Source organism: Sceloporus occidentalis, unplaced genomic scaffold, assembly GCF_023333645.1.
Source record: "Sceloporus occidentalis isolate IW3139 unplaced genomic scaffold, rSceOcc1.0.p SCAF_3, whole genome shotgun sequence".
NCBI lineage: Eukaryota > Metazoa > Chordata > Lepidosauria > Squamata > Phrynosomatidae > Sceloporus > Sceloporus occidentalis.
In genome coordinates, this window is record NW_028316983.1 from 7,622,323 (window position 1) to 7,629,076 (window position 6,754).

Below are 6,754 nucleotides of genomic sequence, written 5' to 3' on the forward strand. Positions count from 1 at the left end.
GGATGGCATCTGGACAAACATGGGAGGTACTTGGGGGGGGGGTCACAAGTAGTGTGTTTGTGCAACGGCGTGCATGTATGATGCAACAAAAAAATTTTACCCAGTTGCATGGCTTAATGCCACGCCAAGCGGTAGGGCTGTGCACATTCAGCCCACCTTGGGCCATGTGGACCGTGGGGTTTCAACCCACTTTGGGAAAAAGCAAGATCAAACCACTTTTTCCTGCCTTTCTGCTCCAGGTCTTTATAGCTGATGTATAATACTGGCCATTATTTTCTGTGCAGAAAATATTGTTCCCTGCACAGAAAAAAACCTTTTTTCCTGTTCAGGACAATCACACATGAATTGCCTTTGATAGTGAAAGGGTTTCAAAAATGGTGGGTTTTTTTTTTTTAAAAAAATACTTTTTTGCAGTGGGAAGAAAATTTCTGAAATTACTTGTTGTTTCCTTTGAGAAGAAAATTAGTCACGAATGGCATATCTATTGAGGTTTGGGAAACTGGTAGGTGGTTTTAGGAGCTACAAAAGTAGGGTCCAAGGCCATGTCCAGTCTTCGGGCCATGGTTCCCCCACCTCTGCATGGAAAGTATTTACAATGTACACTAAACATAGTAAGAGTTACCTGTAGCTGTACAGTTAACACCAATAACAAGTAAAACTCTTGGCTTGGAAAACAGGTTTTCTCTGGGAAATGACCTCCTCTACAGAGGACAGGATAGAACTCAGAAAATTTACTTTTTTTGGTTTGCTGTTTATCCAAAAAGAAAATGCAAAATTTCCCAAACTGTGGGCATAACCATACATTGTACTCTTAGTACCTGCTGGGTTTGGTTCCAAAGCCTCCTATGGATACCAAAATCCATAGATGTTCAAGTCTCTTTAAATACAATGGCATCGTAAAATGCTGTGTCTTACAAAAATTGTAAAATCAAGGTTTGCTTTTTGGAATTTATATTTTCTTTGAATATTTTCAAGCTGTGGATGTTGAATCCATGGATAAAGAATCCATGGATATGGAGGGTTGACTGTACTTTAAATCTTGCCATCCTGACACTTGGATTGCTGGAACAAAATGTTTGATTTTACTGTTTCGTTTTTGGTTTGCAATTACCAGGAGATTAAATATGAGGTTTTAGTAGCAAATGGAAGTCCCCACCAGCCTGATCACAGTTAAAGGTCTCTATCGGCTCTTGGATCTGAAAATAAAGGGCATCATCGAAGCAGAGTTGGTCAGGCGGCTGGGCTAAAAAGGGCAATTTCAAAACCAGTCCAGTGAGGTAACCTCCTAGAAGGGACATGAGGAAAGAGACCCCGAGGCCTACAGCCTGGTAGAGAGCTTGCTGGGAGGCATTCCTGCCCAGCTTCTCCCCAATTGAGGTTGCCTCCATGGTGATGTTCCCTGGTGGTGGAGCACGTGGAGGGAAGACCTGGTAAAGCTGGTGTCCATAGGCTTTGTCAGGTACTAACAAAATGGCTGCAATTCCACCCATGGCACCAATGAGTCCTGGTAAGCCATGAAGGTTGTGAATGCCACACTGGTCCTGTATATGAACTTTGGTGGCCAAGAATGGGGTCATGTATTTCAAGCCAAGGATGCAGGCCAAAGAGGAAACGATACCCAGGATGAATGCCCCAGATGGAGTAATGGCCATGTCAGCCACTGCCCCGATGGCCACTCCTCCAGCCAAGGTGGCATTCTGCAAGTGGGCCAGATTCAGCTTGCCCTTCTTCTCCAGTAGGCTAGACGTTGCAAAAGAAGTCAAGGCGCTGGCACTGAGAGCAATCCACGTGTGTATCACAGCCCTATGCTGGGCGTCCCCTGGCTGGGCAAGGACAGAAACAAAACCAGGCCAAAATGCCCAAAGAAACATTGTTCCTACCAGGGACAGAAGATCTGAGATGTAAGAAGGAGTCTCTTTTGGATGCCCCAATTCCAATCCTGGACGGTAGAGTGCAATGGAGGCACCCAACCCAAAATAGCAAGCAAAGATATGGACCGTGATGGTTCCTCCTAAATCCACAGCCTGAAAGTAGCTCACCGTCACCCAGTCACAGGCCACATACAGGGGAATTTCACAAAGGCTCATGAGAAGAAGCTGGATGGGGCTTGTTCGGCCCAGGATGGCCCCAGCAGAGATAAGGACACTCACAGCTGCAAATTCGGCAGTGAGGATATTATAGAGGCCAAGGTGAATCTTCCCATTGTGGCAATGATATATGAATCCTTGTACAATCAGGGACCACTGAGTGGAGAAGTTGGTCAAGAGGAAGTTGTAGGCCACAGCACTTAATCCGTAGCCCTTCATGAAAGCTAGCAGCAAGCCCAGCCCAACCAAGAGCATCAATTGGATATCCTGGAAAAGGGAGAAGATGGCATAGAGCTGATTGGCAGCAGGATCAACATCAGAAGACTGGGCAGCAGCATTTGTGTGCTCATCATAGGTCACAAACAGGATGAAGACCAGGAGCAGAGCAACTTGGAAGAGGAAAAGTAAGAAGGGCAACCGGCAGCGAAGATTGGCAGAGAACACTCTGGACATTTTCCACCAAGATCCACGAAAGAGAGCCTGCATAAGGAAGCCAAGGATAAGAAAATCAACAAAGTTAGTGGGCTCACAAAACCTCTGAACTCAAGGGCAATTCAAAAAATTCCTTCCAGCTTCAGTTGGACATAGTACCTTGCCTGGTAATCATAAAATCATAGCAATGGAAGAGACAAGGGCTGTCCAGTCCATCCTAGAATACTCAGTCAAAGGACTCCTGACAGATGGTCATCCAACCTCCATTTAAAAGTGTCCAAAGAATGAGACTCCACTGCACTTCGAGGGAGCATACTGGGTTGTTAAAACCTGTCTTGGTCCAGAACAGGTTGTAGTTCCAGGCCTCTGCAAGAGGTCTTTTGGTGCTGAACATTGATACACATTACTGCTATATGAGAAGCATTACTCATGGTACATTTAGGGTTGCCATAATTGTCCACTTTTACCAGGGACAAAATGTGGAACAAATTCAAGACCAAACTGTAGGACAACTGCAGGACAAAACTCAGCCCAAAATGTAGGACATTGAAGAAAAATGGTGGACCTTAAATGTCCTACATTTTGAGCTGAGTTTTGTCCTGCAGTTGCCCTACAGTTTGGTCTTGAATTTGTCCTACATTTTGTCCCTGGTAAAAGTGGACAATTATGGCAGCCCTAGGTACATTACTGATGTTGCAGCAAATAGGATCCAACACCATGCACAGCCAATGAGAGAACTGGGCCCCCAAACAATTTCTACCTTGGCCGGTTATCAAATTCCCCATCACTAGAATGTGTGGGAAGCCCTTTGCCTCCAAAGGGTTATTCAGCACAGAGGCAAACAAAGAAAATCAAAGTGCGTAAGCTGTTTTTTATTTTTGTATGAGTTTTTGTGGCTGCAAACCCACTTCTTTTGATTTATAGCCACAAAAGCTCGTGCAAAATTAAAAGTCAGTTAGTCTTAAAGGTGCTGCTACATTCCTTTGCCCTGGTTCCCTCCTTTCATATTTTTTATACTGCAAGAGAATAACATGAGAATTGTACAAGCAAGTAACCTTGGGCAAGTCACATGCTCTCAGCCTCAGGTGAAGGCAATGGCAAACCTCCTCTGAACAATTCTTGCTAAGATAACCCCATGAGAGTTTCACCTTAGGGTAGCCATAAGTCAGAAACAACTAGAAGCCACACAACTACAGCAACAACAACATTTAGGGATTTGTTTAGTGAGGCATTCCATAGTACTGGTTGTTAATCTGTTGTGATGCTTATATGTTCATTGAATACTTGTATTATTTTAGAGATTTTTTAATTGTATGTTGATGTTTTAGACTGTATGCTATGTGGTAGGATTTTCATTATCTATTGTTACTTTATTGTATTTTGATTCCTACTATGTGAAGTGCTGTGCAAATTTCACAGCGCTCTATAAATAAATGGTTAACAACAACAACAACAATGCTGGGGGAGACCAATCTTATCTTCAGCCCTGCCTGCTGCTGGTCTTGGGATTATTCTCAGTGGTTAGGGTGCTTATCCATTCTGCCACCAACCAGCTGCCACAGTCTTTTGGTTCCTCCCATGTGTGCATAGGAAATGTCTCTCTGGAATTCAGGGACTCATAGTTTTTAAGAATACAGCACATGCAAAGGCACATTACTCTCTGTTTCATGAAGAATATATCTTATTTCCTGAGCAAGTGTTCACTGCTTCTTTCCCCCATGCTGTGCACAGATATGGCTTGGTGGCTCACACTTCAGATACCTTGCTTCTGGTGACTTTCTAATCAGAGTTCATAGATCCCAAGTTTTTGGATCACAGCCCCCAACATTCTCCAGCCAATGTGGTTAATTGCCATGTTGGCTTGGGAGTTCTGGGAGCTTTGTTCCAAAAAAGTAACCTTTCCCAAATGCTGGTTGTATTTGACTAATAATACCTCTGATAAGCTCTAGCAAACCTTGCAAACTCTGGATATCCCACCAAATCAGAGAGATGAGATTCCATAAGCATCCTATTCTTATCTATAATCTAAAGTTAATTCTCATATCCACACACACACCCTAGTTGCATAGCTATGGGGGGAAGGGACAAAATCAATGCATTGCCCTCTTCCTAAATAAGAATTCTGCCTTCCACTGAAATTTTCCTTCAGTCTCCAAATTTCTAGCACTGCAGTAACTCCAACTAAGCATTTAGAAATGCAGTTTAGGCACTCAAGGAAAAGGGGAAAGCAGAGGGGCCAAGAGTAGTGAGTTTATCACACAAAGGAGATCAGGAGTTTATCCTGTGAATATCCCAGAAAAATCACGTAATTATGCACAACGATTTCACATGACATTGCACAAAACCCACCATTAAAGTGGTCACAAAGAAACATTAACGTGCATCTTTTTACTTTCGGGATTTCTGTGACAATGCATTTCTGATAAGGCTTTATTTGCATGTGATAATCATTTGCACAATTACTCGCCATTTTCGCTTTATTTGCAGGATGCTTTAAATGCTCTTTAATCTCTCTTTACTGTTGAAATCAGCCCCAGTGTAATAAACTCCGATGAAAACTTAGCAAATGGAAGAGTTCTAGATGTGTAAATTATATTCAGTGTCTCACTGTTATCTACAACAGTAAAACTTCTGCCACGCACTGAAAGTTTCCTTCAGTTTGGTAACAAAAGGAAAATTCTGCTTCTTATGAACCAAAGGGAAAAGGTGAGAGGAGGAAAGAGAAACCGGGACATTTTTAATGTAGCTGAAAAAGTGGGATGACAGAGGGTTAACCAGGACTGTTGCTTCCAAATGAAGACAACTGGAGGGTATGCTAATCCCAAGACAGATCAATAAATAGTCCAGAGATATGTACTAACAACAGTTTTTATTACCTCTTACCTTCTTCCAGCAAGGAGAATGAGGATTGGATTTAGAGTGTCAATTGAGCCAGCATCACCTTGAAAGTCTGCTGCTGCTCACTTAGGGCCTTTTATAAAGGTCCTATCAGGTATAACAGGTTTCTTCTGGCTCAATGCCAATCCTTAGCGAACACTCCAGAGCCAGATTGTCTCTGGAATGTACTTAAGGGATGTTAGCCCCACTTAAACGTCAGGATTTGGAAGGAATGAATGCTTTTATAGGCTTTAATTGAGATGGAGGGCTCTACAATATAGACGGATATTATTTCCCAGGCTAAAGCTCTGGTACTTCAAGGAGCCAGTTCAATACACCATCATTCCCACTTAACAACTGGGAAAACAAACACAAGATTTTAGTGTATATGGCTAGAAAAGGCCGCTGAGTCATTGCGTACCTCATTCCAGGTAAAGAAGACATTTCTTTGCTAAGGAAATTTCTGGTATTTTGCTTCCTTGTTTGGTTAGCTAGTTAAATAAGCTCATACCCTCCAATTGTCCTGATTAGGCAAGAACTGTCTCAGTTAATATTCCCCTGTCCCACTTTTTCAGCTGCTTTTAAAATGTCTCAGTTTCTCTTGTGTGCAGGGACAAGGAGAACTAATATAATAATCAATGCAGAGAAATAGAAGGTGATACAAAAAGGAAGAAGAAGAGACCTCTTCTTCAAGATCTGAGAAATCAATGGGAAATTTAAACCAAGAGTAGGGATGCTCTACTACTAGCAGGAGAACACATTACATGCCCAAGCAGAAATAAAAAGATAATGGAAACAATACATGGAAGAACTATATAAAAGAGATGAAAGGGTGACAGATTCATTCAAGAAAGAACCATATGAAGACGAACCTCCAATTTTAGAAAGTGAAGTGAAAGCTGCACTCAGGGCACTTGGGAGAAATAAATCACCAGGAACCGATGTCATACCAATAGAGCTGTTTCAATCTATGGAGACAGAATTTACTCTAGTTCTAACTAAATCTACAAACAAATATGGAAAATAAAACAATGGTGAACAGATTGGAAACACTCAATATACATTCTAATCCCCAAGAGAGGAGATACCAAAGATTGCAGTAACCATTCAACAATTGCATTTATTTTCCATGCAAGCAAAGTGGTGCTCAAAATTCTACAAGAAAGACTTTCGTCATATATGGAGAAAGAAAAGGCAGATCTCCAAGCTGGGTTCAGGAAAGGAAGAGGCACTAGGTCTCTCATTCACAACGTTGTCATAAGTCGAAGTAGATTTGATTGTAGTTAATAACAGCAACAAAGTTTCTCTCTCCTCCTCCTACTTTCCTCCTCTTCTTCAGCTTCAGTTACTCAAACTGA

The 6,754-nt window shown here is 42.1% G+C and overlaps 1 pseudogene across 1 annotated transcript; it reads right to left on the minus strand.

The window, feature by feature from the left end:
• Positions 1-355: 355 nt before the first annotated feature.
• On the minus strand, positions 356-5,452 carry LOC149315520 (ammonium transporter Rh type B pseudogene; annotated as a pseudogene). The gene is made up of 2 exons (XR_016280376.1): positions 5,403-5,452; positions 356-2,567 (listed from the first exon to the last, which is right to left on the minus strand). The product of XR_016280376.1 is annotated as an ammonium transporter Rh type B pseudogene (transcript).
• Positions 5,453-6,754: the final 1,302 nt, after the last annotated feature.